This window comes from Asparagus officinalis, chromosome 5 (genome assembly GCF_001876935.1).
Source record: "Asparagus officinalis chromosome 5, Aspof.V1, whole genome shotgun sequence".
NCBI lineage: Eukaryota > Viridiplantae > Streptophyta > Magnoliopsida > Asparagales > Asparagaceae > Asparagus > Asparagus officinalis.
In genome coordinates, this window is record NC_033798.1 from 31,866,562 (window position 1) to 31,881,454 (window position 14,893).

The window sequence follows — 14,893 nt, forward strand, 5'->3', positions numbered from 1 at the left end:
TGAAGTGGGGGTGAAACCAATGCTTGGGATTAGCGTGGAATATAGGGTTTATATAGTAATAGGTTCATTTATCTTTGACAATTAAAAAATAGGATTTCTTGGTGCTTTTAGGCCAAGCACTTACCATGATCCAAAGCTTCTGACTGTTGAATCCAGCCCTTGGGCCCTGAGCACCACGACTTAGCAATATTTAGAGCACTGGTCTAATCTTTTTTATCACTTAAAATTGCACAACTCTAAGAGGCAGATGTCGGAGTTACTTTTCATCTCCTAGTGGGAAAAATTAAACTGCTGCACTCTCTTCAAAAAACAACCAAATAACTTGATAGTGTTTATCTTAAAGATGCACGTAAGAACCTAGCTCAGGCTTGTAGTAGAATATTTTTCAATGTTAAATCCATGCCTGTCTAATAATGTACACTTATTAACTATCACAGCAGTGGTGGGCGCACAGAGAAACTTTAGTTAAATTTGTATGTAGTTTTTGTAGAAGTAAATATTTCAATAGTACTAAAAAGGTTGTTAAAGTCAATTGCATATGTTATATATCATGATTTATGAATCGAAAGTCGTTACCCCTAGTTTCCCATCTAATAATGTTGGATGTGAATCTCTTCTGATATAAACTCACGCAATTCTAGTTGGATGTGAAAATACTTTTTACATCTAAAGAGAATAACGTGATTTATGTTAGGAGCATAATATACATGCAATAATTATTAGATCTGTTCGGAGAGGAGTCCCCTTCTCGTACAGGTTAGGAATACAGTAGTGTATCATCTATCTTTGTATACTTTATGCATTTTTATTCCTTTAAAATTTTCGATAACACGTACCGCATTGTTCTCTGTGTAAAATAAGCGTATGTTGTTTTGCGTATCGATTTATAATCGATCTATTATCAATGATTGATACGCATTATAACATCTGCACAGTGTACTCGGAGAACTGCGGGTAGGTGCTACTAAAATTTTCAAGAAATAAAAACGTTTAAAGTATATAAAGGTAGTTGTAGACACTACTATATTCCTAATGGGATAGGTCCATTTCCTATGACAGCCGTTAAATTATCTTATTTCAAATATGAGTGTTAGATTTTACTCCCACATAATTTATGTTTTAGTAAATTTCCCTCCGAGATTATTATAATTAAAATTTCCTTGATGTCGTGAAGAAAGTTAATATCACGCAACCTTTAATTTGATGCGTTACTAAAAAAAATTCACATTACCTAATTATGCTTAATATCATACAGATCTATGAGGATAGTTCCCGACAAATCATGGATCGATATTCCTCGTATTGATAGATAGAGGGATAGTCGATATAAAGATGGAATAAATCAATTCATACAGTACGCATTGGCAGACCCACGGAAGTTAAATAGTGACGTCGTGTATTATCCCTGTTGTTGGTGTAAAAATAGGACGTTGGTGGATAAAAGTGATTTACAAAAACACTTAATATCCGGATTTCATGAGGAGTACAAATATTGGACGTTTCATGGGGAAGGATGTCTTGAAGAAATGGAACTGATGGCGGATGCCGGTACTTTCGGTGGGAGAATAGATGATACGAGAATAGATGATACACATACGATGCTTGCGAATATGTTAACAGTTCCTAATATAGATCAATCTGATTATGCCGAGGATGCTGACGAGTCAGAAAATGCTGGAGGCGTGACTGATCATGAGGAGCTGGCGCAGATAATGAAATTAATAGACGATAATGAAAATGATCTGTACGAGGGTTGCACCGAGTTCACCAGGTTATCATTTATGCTGCGTCTTTTGCGTATAAAGTCTCTTAGTGGAATGGCAGATAAATATTTTAATATGTTGCTTGTGTTGCTGAGAAAAGTCATTCCAAATGGAAAAGAGAGCATACCAGAAAATTTTGATAACGCAAAGAAGATTGTTTCCGTTATAGGACTTGATTACAATAAAATCGACGCATGCCCTAATGATTGTATCCTCTACTATAAGGATAACAAAGATCTTCAGGAGTGTCCAATTTGTGGAGTATCACGGTGGGTACAACGCAAAAATTATTCAACACATGGGACAGCAAGGTCTATGTTTAAGCAAAAGAAGATTCCAGCAAAGGTCCTGCGTCATTTTCCCTTAATACCAAGGCTAAAACGGTTGTATATGAATAAAGACACTGCTAAGCAAATGAGGTGGCACATGGAGGAACGTATTGATGATAGTAAAATCAGACATCCGGCCGATGCAGAGGCATGGAAGCATGCGGATAGAACTTTTCCTTCGTTTGCGAATGAGTGCAGGAATGTTAGACTAGGTTTGTCTAGCGACGGATTCAATCCATTTGGGATAATGAGTTCTGGTTGGTCTACATAGCCTGTTGTATTAACACCTTATAACTTACCGCCTTGGCTTTGCATGAAACAACCGTATATGATACTTTCATTATTGATACCGGGCAAGCATGCACTTGGCAATGACATAGATGTGTTTTTAGAACCGCTAATTGATGAGTTAAAATAACTCTGGACTGAAGGGGTTATGACATATGGTACTCATGCAAAGCAGTCTTTCAGACTACATGCTATTTTACTATGGACAATTAATGATTTTCTAGCCTATGCGAATCTTTCAGGTTGGTCTACAAAGGGAACATATGCATGTCCAGTGTGTGGTCCAGAATTCAAAGGTGTTTATCTGCAGCACAGTCGAAAGTTTTGTTATTGGTTTAATAGAAGGTGGTTGAACATAAAACACAGGTACAGAACAAGAAAATGGAGCAATTTTTTTGATGGTACTGTTGAGAAGAGAGATGCTCCACGTCCATTAAGTGGAGATCAGATTGTACATTTGCTTGAGAGGTTCCCTGCTGTCAGGTTTGGAAAGAAGCACTATTCGAAAGAAGATTTACTTGGAGTAAGGAACTTGCGTATTAACAAAAGGATACCAAAACGAAAAAGACAAGCACAAGCGGTGAGTGATGGGGTTGAAGTAGTAAAATTGCCCTCAGGATGGACAAAATTCAGCATTTTTTTCAACTCCCCTATTGGAAAGAGTTAAAAATACGTCACAACTTGGACGTTATGCACATTGAAAAAAATATTTGTGATAATCTTTTGTCCACACTGTTGCAAGATGCTAATAAATCAAAGGATGATCTACGAGCTCGTCAAGATCTAACTGCTTTGAACATTAGAGAGGAACTGTAGCCAAAAATAATTGGAAATGACAGATTAGAATTGCCCGTGTCTCGTATTATGATGTCGAAAGTTGAGATGCAAATATTTTGTCAAGTCCTCAAATCAATAAAGTTACCAGAGGGTTACTCCGCAAACATATCGAACAATGTCCAGGTGCAAGAAAGGAAAATATTAGGACTTAAAATTCACGATTATCACGTACTTCTTCATCAACTGCTACCTGTGGCACTACGCAGTACTATGCAGGATAAAAAAACAGTGAAGGTTATTATTGATTTTTGTGGATTTTTCAGAAAGCTTTGTTCTAAAGTTATAAACGACCGTGACTTTGAGAAACTTGGAGAAATTATTAAAGAAACAATGTGTGAAATGGAGATGCTCTTTCCTCCATCTTTTTTCACAATAATGCTTCATCTTACACAACATCTCGCGGAGGAGGCTGCAATAGCAGGACCAGTCCATTATCGTTGGATGTATCCAATAGAGAGGTTAGTATTTAGATACTTTTAATCGTTACCTATCAATATTTATATCTATTAAATGTCAATATATTTACATATATTTCTGATTAATTATCATTTTTAGATATTTGAGTTCAATGAAGCGCCAATTGCATAATAGAGCTCGACCAGAAGGTTCAATAGCTGAAAGTTACGTGAGAACCGAGTGTCTCTTATTTGCCTCTCGCTATATAAGAGGGGAACAAACTGAATTTCAAGCACTTGTTGATAATAAGGATAACACAGTTCTCTATCCTCGTGGGTTGAACAAAAAATATTCTAACATATTGCTAGATCAAGCGCATGCATACATAGTAAATAATCTTGAAATCTTCTCGGAGTACCGGAGGTAAAATATCTAAAAAGAGTTTTGAATACCAGGTTCACGATAATATTTATTTTGAAAATAATAAATAAATTTATTGCATTAATAGGCAACATCAGGAAAAACTTAAGAATGAAGTTACCGGTAGTACAGTTGTACATGACATTAAAGAAAGGCATATGAAGGAATTCCCTGCTTGGTTGAAGAATGAAGTAAGTATTTTTAAATTTAGCAATATTTGTATGTTTTTTGATAAAAAATTTAGAAATTATTGATTTAATAGTTTTCTTATTTTTTATATTTAGATCCAGGCACAACTTGTCCTTAATAATCAAATATCAGAAGAAGTGAAGGTTCACGCGAAGCGGCCTTACTATGCTGTATGTCAATATTGTGGGTATCGTGTTAACAGTTATAAATTTCACACAATGGAGGTTGATGATACGAAGGTCACCCAGAATAGGTGTCATGACTACCTTCTCACGAGAATGTTTCTCAAACAGAAGAGATCAGAATCCTGTTGAAAATAATATAACATATTATGGAATGTTGGAAGATGTGGTGGAGATATTCTACGGCTATGGTGGTCCAAATGAACATAAATACATGATGTTCATGATTCGTTGGTGTTTTGCAAAGACTCAAAAGGATCCCTTTGGATTTACAATTGTCAATCTCGATGAAGAAATTGATAGTGATGAAAAATTCATGTTTGCATCTCAGGTGGGACAATGTTTCTATGTGAAAGATCCTGCGGTTAAAGACGAGTGGGTTGTCCTCAACAAGGATTCTAGGGCTTATATTCAACCTTCTATCAATGAAGATGATGACGAGAGCTATATAAACAACTTCAATGAGCCAAATGCAGCGATCGATGAATTCTCGTACCCTCAAAACGTAGTGTTTGATATGGATGCTCCAACAACTCGGACAGACATTCCAAATATTGTCACAGACATTAATAGGAGCTAAACAACAATTATTTGTAATCGGGTCTTCATGTAACTTTTTAGTTTGCAAATTGTAAAATGAAAACTTTAATATCACTACGATGTATCTCAATTACCTTTTGGACGATATAAATATGTAATATCTTATTTTGTATATTCAGCTTGCAGTTGGTTACAAACTTGATGTGAAATGAAAATTTTAGTAACGCAACAATACATATTATTTTTATTTTCGCCAAGCCAAATTGCATCTATAATATATTAATTTGTATGTTTATTCAACTTGCAGATGTCTAAAAACATTAACAGGAGGTTATTCGAAGCTAACCCCAGTCAAGACCAATCCACTGAGGAAGAGCCACCGAGTTCAGGAGAGATGTCAGGTATATTTTAGTTTAACTTAAGTATTTTTATTCATGATATATGCACAATGATAATTTATTTCTTTTATTTTTATAGGTGAGGGTGAGGAAGAGCCGACTCACATACCATTATATGCAGATCCTCCAGTTATACTTCGAGCATACATTCCTGGGATTGAGCGCGGGCCCTTACCAGCATGTGCAGAGGGGTACAAGCATACAGAAAAAAACATGCTTGCGAAAAAACGATTGGATGAATGGGGCCCACAGATTAATGAGATTTTATCTGATGCAAAAAATGAAATCAGACAAATATTTGGTGAGTTTGATCAAAAATTTTCATTCTGGGTCTATTATTTAGTGATGGGTGACTTCATTCTGAGTTTGAACTTTTTTCCTTTGCATTTATATTCTGATTAAATAGAAGGTAATGAAATTCTAACTTAGTTAAGGGTGCTATCAAAACGAATGAACATATAAGGCCTTGTCTATCAAAAGGCCATTATTTCAAAATTTTGTCACAATCCATTTGTCAGGCATACTATTAAGCAGAACAGATGAATTACCATCACAAAGACAAGTTCTAATCTGGCCTAAACACAAAGACAAGTTCTAACCCTTTTAGCTTGTAAAACATCAATAATATTTGTTGACTGTTTACATAATTGTATCTATATCTAATAAACATAATATTCTCAGGTTTTTCTTTTCCTTAATATTTTTCTTCTTCCTTTTTTTGGTAAATTCGAAGAGCTTAAGATTGATTAAATTATTAAGTTTTGATATATCTATTATTTTTTTTCTTTGTTGTAAGAAAAACTTTACCAGAAAAAAGGATGCCAAGGAAGTGACTTTAAAAAAAAGTTACCCCCGGATGGTTTTCGAGCAATTGTGAGATGGGGACATAATGGGATTCCAACCGGACAATGGGCTATTAACTTTAGCTCATACCTTGGATGCTTGATACGGAGGAGTGATAATGTGAATCCTTATTACGAGGCTGAGGAGCAGCCATTTCATGTTCTGGAGAGTATATATCGAGATTGTTGGGTAAATTCTTCTATTTAGCACAATTATTTTTCAATTCTGTCAATTATTGTCCATGCTTAACTATATTTTAATTTTTAGAGATATTTCAACATCGAAGACAATCCCGTAGGCTGGGAATTTTTATTTGGATACACGGGAAAGTTCAAGCAATCTCTTCGGGAGTGGAGACATGAGTTAAAGAAGAAATGCTTTGATTGTTTCACTCACAACTGGAAGAGGATATACAAGCGAGATAAGAGGGTTGAGCCTGAGCACTTAGCTGCACTTATAGTTGTTAGACCCTAGAGGGGGGGTGATTAGGATCTTATGCTAATCTAATCCGATTAAATGCCAATTAAAAACTAATTAATAAGTTATCCTAGCAAGTATGAATCTAATCCGATTAAATGCCAATTAAAAACTAATTAATAAGTTATCCTAGCAAGTATGAAATATAACAACTATATATAAGCTAGGATAAGCAATATGAACAACAAAGAGGTATATCCTATGATATATGCAAGGATATGAAAACTAACATAAGGGTAAACAATATGAATTAGATAGTGGATCATATAAATAATGAGCTAATGACAATGGCGATATAAGATATGAACATGAATATAAATGAACGCCAAAGCACACTCAAACACACTATATGATCACGGAGTTCGGACCTTCCGTCCTACGTCTCCGCTCCCCACTCCCTGGGAGAAATCCACTATCACGACCAGGTTTTCTACGCTCACCCGAATAACGTTTACAGCCACACAGTGTCGGTTTTCAACGCTCACCGAACAACGTTCACTCCTCACACTCGGTTTTCTAGTTCACCGAAAACTTCACAACACACTCTCGGTTTTTTAGCTCACCGAAAACCTTACAATACTCACAATGTAACAAATATAAATTTGTTCTCTATAATGGATGAGAACTCAATTTAAGCACAACTCAATGTTACAATCTCTCACAACCCTAATATACTATGTATGCAAATACAATAAGCTCAAAGTGGGTTGTGCAACAATGAGATAGAATCAAATCAACTAAACTCAAATATAAAATCTAGCTTAAGAACAATGATAATCAAACAAGTATATAAATGTAAAGCTAGAGTTTGAGTTTAGAAAACTTCTCAATTGATAACAAACTTGTGAAAACCAAAACAGCTTAAACCAAACCCTTAAACAAGCTTAAAACAAGCTTAAACCCTCTTTCAAACCCTTGTTTAAAAACTTCTTTTCTTGGTTGAAAACTGAGATCAAAGAGAGTATTTATATCCTCCAAAACCTGAGCTAAAAATCCCAAGTCAAAAGACAAAAACAGCCCCAACAAACAGCTCGGAGAAATAGCCGTTGAAGTCCAACGGATCTATTGTCGGTCGACCAGAAATTTTGTCGGTCGACCGACAGAGAGCAAAAACACGAAGAAACGATCTGGACCATCGTCGGTCGACCGGTGCGGTTGACCGATGGAGCTTTCGGTCGACCAGACCGGTCGACCGACAGACTCTATGTCGCCCAGTGATGAAAGATCAAATGATCGATCGACCGGTGCGGTCGACCGAAATCTGACACATGAAAAACCTGATATGCTGATTTTAAAAAACTATTTAAAAATATCAAATAAATTCCAAAAAAATGTAAAACTTTGGGGAATGATTTCAGACATGATAATAAACATGTTACAGCGACTGGTTATCAGAAAGGACTTCCCAAATGTAAAATATCATCATTTTGGCAAATATAGGGATTGCTCCCCCTATCAAAATGCCATATGGAAAATATGAAATAAAAGATCATGGCAAATATGTGAGCAAACATAAAAGATATGCTAACAATCACTCACATTCACGAGATAATGAAAGATCATGGCAAATATGTGAGCAAACATAAAAGATATGCTAACAATCACTCACATTCACGAGATAATGAGAACACATATGAATATATCAATATGAAAAATAGTGTCTCATATCAAAGAACATAAAAACCATGTGTAAAGATAGATTTATGAAATCAAAAGAAAAGGAAAACAATGTTTGATCAAAAAGAAAATTTTCTTTACATAACTTGATCAAACCATGAAAAAAGTTTGATCAAAAACAATGTTTGACATAAATCAAGATGAAATCATAAATCAAGATTTGAGTCCAAAAACAATGTTTGATGAAAAAGAAAAATTTCTTTACATAACTTGATCAAACCACTCATAGAATACATTATAAGACACAAATAGATGATCCATGAGCACAAACATATAAATATCATCATATAAGTGAAATATAATGAATTCAAAGTAACAAGTCAAAACAAAATCTTTGACAAAAGAATTTCAAGAGAGGCAACAATATATCAAGCTCTTAAGCTTGTTTTAACCCATATAATCATTCTAGCATCCGGTAAACATGATTTGGGAATAAACACCCAATAAACCCGGAGGGTTATATAAATACAAACCTCTCATCAAAATCAAAACTAATAATCATGAAAACAAAAGATTTGATAAAAGAAAAAATGTTTTCATAACCAAAAGATCTTAAAACATAATTTTTAAAACCAAGAAAGAGAAAGATAAAAACATTAAAATTCTTGGTTTAAGAATCAAATTTGTTTTGGTACCCAAGAATTTTTGGTACCAAAAGATTTAGGGACATGACCCCTATCTTTTAAGCTCAAAGCCCTAGGGTTATGAACCCTCTTGGGCACATATGGTACACTAACATGGTCAAAACAATATTCATTCAAATGACCCTTCCGATTGCAATTTGTGCAATGAAAGAGATCCATTTGTTTTTGTGGACCATTAGCTTGTGCATGGGAATCATTTGCAAATAAAGATTTTCTTTTAAAATTATTTTGTAAATGAAAAACATCATTAAACAAAGGTGGTTTACTTGAGAAATTTGGCAAGTTTGAATATTTATTCAAATCATAACAAAACTTCGCCAAATGGCCAAATCTACCACAAACATCACATTTAAACTTTTGTGGCTTAATAAAATCATTTGGCAAAGGTGAAGTCTTTTTCAAATCATAGCAAAATTTTGCCAAATGGCCAAAACGTCCACAAATATCACATTTAAACACATTTGCATGTTTATGATGTGCATGATAAGCATATGCATGTGTATGTGATGAGGAAGCTACATGAGATGCACAAGAAAGATTAATATTCTTATGTTTTTGTGCATCATAGCAAAATTTAGCTAGATGGCCTTTACGGCCACAAATTGAACACTTATAAACTTTGCTATATATGTGTGCATGATGAGTAGATGATGATTTAGACTTGGCACACATATCCATAAGCTTCTTATGATTATTGATGCATGTTTTCAAAGTTGAATCTAAGGATGAAATGCATTTTTTCATAAGATTCAAGTCTTCATTTTTTGGCACATATGCACCTTTAGAAGTAGAACATAAATAGTTATCTAATGCAATAATATATATGAGCTAGGATAAGCAATATACAATATGATATATCCTAGCAAAGAGATATATAGCAAAATATATATGCAAGGATATATAAACTAACACAAGGGTAAACAATATAAACTAGATAGTGGATGATATAGAAATGAGCAATGCGCAATGGCGATATATAAGATAAATGCAAAAACAACTACGCCAAAGACAAACTCAAACAAGCAATATGATCACGGAGTTCGGACCTTCCGTCCTACGTCTCCGCTCCCCACTCCCGGGGAGAAATCCACTAACACAATCCGGTTTGGAAGCCGGAACTTCTTCTACACACTCGGTTTTCTAGCTAACCGAAAACTCTACAACTCACACTCTTGCAATCACACTCTACACCCACTAAGTGTTGGACCTAGCCGTGTCTCCCTCAAGTGCTCGGTTACAACCTCTCCCTAGGCACGTCAACCGACGCCACTCCTCTTGGGACGATCCCCGACTCTCACCACACACTCCTCACTCGGTGTACAAGTGTATTACAAAGTGATTCTCACAATAAGCACAAATATGACAAATGATTGTTCTCAAAACAAGGTGAGAACTCAATTAAGCACAACTCTTAGTCACAAACCCACAACCCCAAATTATACTATGAATGTAAATACAATAAGCTCAAAAGGTTGTGTGTGAACAAAGAGATATAAATCAAAACTAAACTCAATGTAGTTCTAGCTTAATAACAATGATAATCAAATATATAAAAAAGCTAGAAATAGAGTTTAGAAAACTTCTCAATATATCAAGAGTTGGAGGGAGAATAGTTGAATGCCCAAACACCAATAGATGATCTCCTCAAGCTCTTGTAGAATTGAATCACAAAAACAAACTCTCAATTTGCTTAAAAGCTTTTTAAACACACTTAAACCAAACTAAAACCCTTGTTAAAAACTTTATTAAACTTGATTAAAAACCCTCTTGGTTAGTTTAAGAGTTGAAGGCAATGGGGTACTTATACCCTCTCTCAACTCAGCCAAAAACCTGAGCAAAAGACAAAACACAACCCCAAGGCAACGGTCAAAAAACTAGCCGTTGCAAACTGAAGGAACACTCGTCGGTCGACCGAAAAATTCGTCGGTCGACCGAAAATTTTCATCGGTCGACCGGACCGGTCGACCGACAGACTCTCTGTCGCCCAGTAACTTTTGACCTCAGGTTCGGTCGACCGGTGCGGTCGACCGAAATCTGACATATTCAAAAACTGTTTTGCTGATTTTAAAACCCTGTTTAAAAATATCAAATAAATTCCAAAAAATGTAAAACTTTGGGGAATGATTGTAGACATGATAATAAACATGCTACAACGACTGGTTTCGAAAAAGGACTTCCCAAATGAAAAATATCATCATTTTACAAAATAGTCCAAAACATGAAAACCTGAAAATTGATTTGATTCATAGCCTAAACGAAATATATTCATATTCATGATATATATATGAAAATACGCAAGCAAGATAAAAGTAATCATAACTAGATTTGCACAAATAAGATAACTTGGATCTTTAACTCAAGGTGGTTAGACCTTAAATCAAAGAGCACCAAGCTCTGATACCAATTGTTAGACCCTAGAGGGGGGTGATTAGGGTCTTATGCTAATCTAATCCGATTAAATGCCAATTAAAATTAATTAATGAGTTATCCTAGCAAGTATGAAATGCAATAATATATATGAGCTAGGATAAGCAATATACAATATGATATATCCTAGCAAAGAGATATATAGCAAAATATATATGCAAGGATATATAAACTAACACAAGGGTAAACAATATAAACTAGATAGTGGATGATATAGAAATGAGCAATGCGCAATGGCGATATAAGATATGAACATAGAGAAAGTTAATGAATTTAGGAGCAACATTGGATTCATAGCCTAACAAAGGTGCACAATTCATGTTCATGATAAATATATGTGTGCAAGCAAGACAAATGCAATCAAAACAAGATTAGCACAAAAAGATAACTTGGATCTTTAACTCAAGGCGATTAGACCTTAAATCAAAGAGCACCAAGCTCTGATACCAATTGTTAGACCCTAGAGGGGGGGTGATTAGGGTCTTATGCTAATCTAATCCGATTAAATGCCAATTAAAATTAATTAATAAGTTATCCTAGCAAGTATGAAATACAACAAGAATATAAGCTAGGATAAGCAATATGAACAATGAGATATATCCTATATGATAGAGATATATGCAAGGATATATAAACAACACAAGGGTAAATAATCTAAACAAGATAGTGGATGAAATAGATAATGAGCTAATGACAATGGCGATATAAGATATGAGCATGAATATAAATGAACGCCAAAGCACACTCAAACACACTATATGATCACGGAGTTCGGACCTTCCGTCCTACGTCTCCGCTCCCCACTCCCGGGGAGAAATCCACTATAACGACCGGGTTTTCTACGCTCACCCGAATAACGTTTACAACCACACAGTGTCGGTTTTCAACACTCACCGAACAACGTTCACTCCTCACACTCGGTTTTCTAGTTCACCGAAAACTTCACAACACACTCTCGGTTTTTTAGCTCACCGAAAACCTTACAACACTCATAATGTAACAAATATAAATTTGTTCTCTACAATGGATGAGAACTCAATTTAAGCACAACTCAATGTTACAATCTCTCACAACCCTAATATACTATGTATGCAAATACAATAAGCTCAAAGTGGTTGTGTGTAACAATGAGTGAAATCAAAATCAAACTAAACTCAAATATAAAATCTAGCTTAAGAACAATGATAATCAAACAAGTATGTAAATGTAAAGCTAGAGTTGAGTTTAGGAAAACTTCTCTAGATCAAGATGGAGAGATGAAGATATGAGCCCAAAACAAAAGCTAGAGTTGAGTTTAGGAAAACTTCTCTAGATCAAGATGGAGAGATGAAGATATGAGCCCAAAACAAAAAGATAATCTTCTCCACTTGTGAAAACCAAAACAGCTTAAACCAAACCCTTAAACAAGCTTAAAACAAGCTTAAACCCTTTTTCAAACCCTTGTTTAAAAACTTCTTTTCTTGGTTGAAAACTGAGATCAAAGAGAGTATTTATATCCTCCCTTGTTTAAAAACTTCTTTTCTTGGTTGAAAACTGAGATCAAAGAGAGTATTTATATCCTCCAAAACCCCAGCTAAAAATCCCAAGTCAAAAGACAAAAATAGCCCCAGCAAACAGCTCAGAGAAATAGCCGTTGAAGTCCAACGGATCTATTGTCGGTCGACCGGAAATTTCGTCGGTCGACCGACAGAGAGCAAAAACACGAAGAAACAATCTGGACCATCGTCGGTCGACCGGTGCGGTCGACCGATGGAGCTTTCGGTCGACTGGACCGGTCGACCGACAGACTCTCTGTCGCCCAGTGATGAAAGATCAAATGATCGGTCGACCGGTGCGGTCGACCGAAATCTGACACATGAAAAACCTGATATGCTGATTTTAAATAGCTGTTTAAAATATCAAATAAATTCCAAAAAATGTAAAACTCTGGGGAATAATTGTAGACATGATAATAAACATGTTACAGTGACTGGTTATCAGAAAGGACTTCCCAAATGTAAAATATCATCATTTTGCAAGGAGGTCCAAAACACAAAAATATAAACACATGAGTTTTGACATTTTAGCTAAACCATGTTTTGAAACAATACAAAATGATTTTATAGACTTAATAGAAGATGTAAACTATTGTTATGAAGTCTATAAACAATGAATATAGTATTTTATCAAAATACACATATAATACACTAAAACATGATTTCATGGAACTAAATAAAATTGATATTGATAAAATCATATAAATGTATTAAGTATGAAACAAAAATATGTTTTCCAATTGTATTCAATTGTTTCATAGTAAAACTTGAAAACTATCAAACCAAAACATATATGTATATATATAACTATATATATACATGGAAACCAATAAATTTGTGTGTGTGTATGATATTGAGCTTAAAGTACCTAACACACATAATATAAACTCCTAAACTAAATTACCCAAGCAATCTTGATCTTCAATGAAGCTCTATCTTGGTACACTTGCGGATGAAGCTTGAACTTGATCTTTAACTTGAATTGTACGATGCTTCACTCCACAATTCCGCCAACCTCCATTTGATATCGTCGTTAAAGCGCTATTCCATCCAAGCTCTAACAACGTTGTTTGTCTACAATACATAGGAATATACAAACACTAGACAAACAACATTAGTAGTAAATTGTTTGTAAATCATCATCAAAACAAGAAGGCCAACAATAGTATTGTGGGGCCAAGAGGAGCACCAGGTAAATATGTATAGTAGTTAATTATCATCAAGTTATTTATCTGAAACTAGTGATATATTTTATTGTATATTATAGCTTGTACTAAAATTCTCTTTGTTCTTGTTGAAGAAAAAATGCTAGAGAAATAAATTAAATCGATGGAAGAAAGATTATGATCATCATACGGGGACTACTTCATTTGCCCAGATTGAGGATCAATTTTGTAGGACAACGGTAAATAAAGTCTTTTAATCTTCTATATATATTCTCTCCACTTCCTAGAATATTTGATAAATAAAACTAATAAATATATTTTTAAATCTCAGAACGCTTCCTTTATCCCGCTACCAGAACTGCATAGGAGGACGATGGTTCAATTTAAGAAGGGGTACGATGACGATGAGAATAGGAAACAAAAGCTAGAATTGGCCAAGAAAATACAGGTTAACTAATTATCGTCTGTTTTTTGTTGGGAATTTATTGTTTTCACTCGTCTTTTTGGTCATCTTAATTATCATACATGAATTATATGTGTGAATGTCAAATGGTAAGTGTTATGCTGTAATTATGAGTTTTGTTAGAAGTAGTGTTATATTTGTAAAAGAGAATGACCATAAATCTTCAGGTAGCCAGACATTAAACATTACTAATTCATCCTCAAGTGATATAGGCGGTACATCTTCAGGTAGAAGTGTTATGCTCATAAGACTTAAACATTACTAATTCATCCTCAAGTGATATAGGCGGTACATCTTCAGGTAGCCAGACATTTTAAGT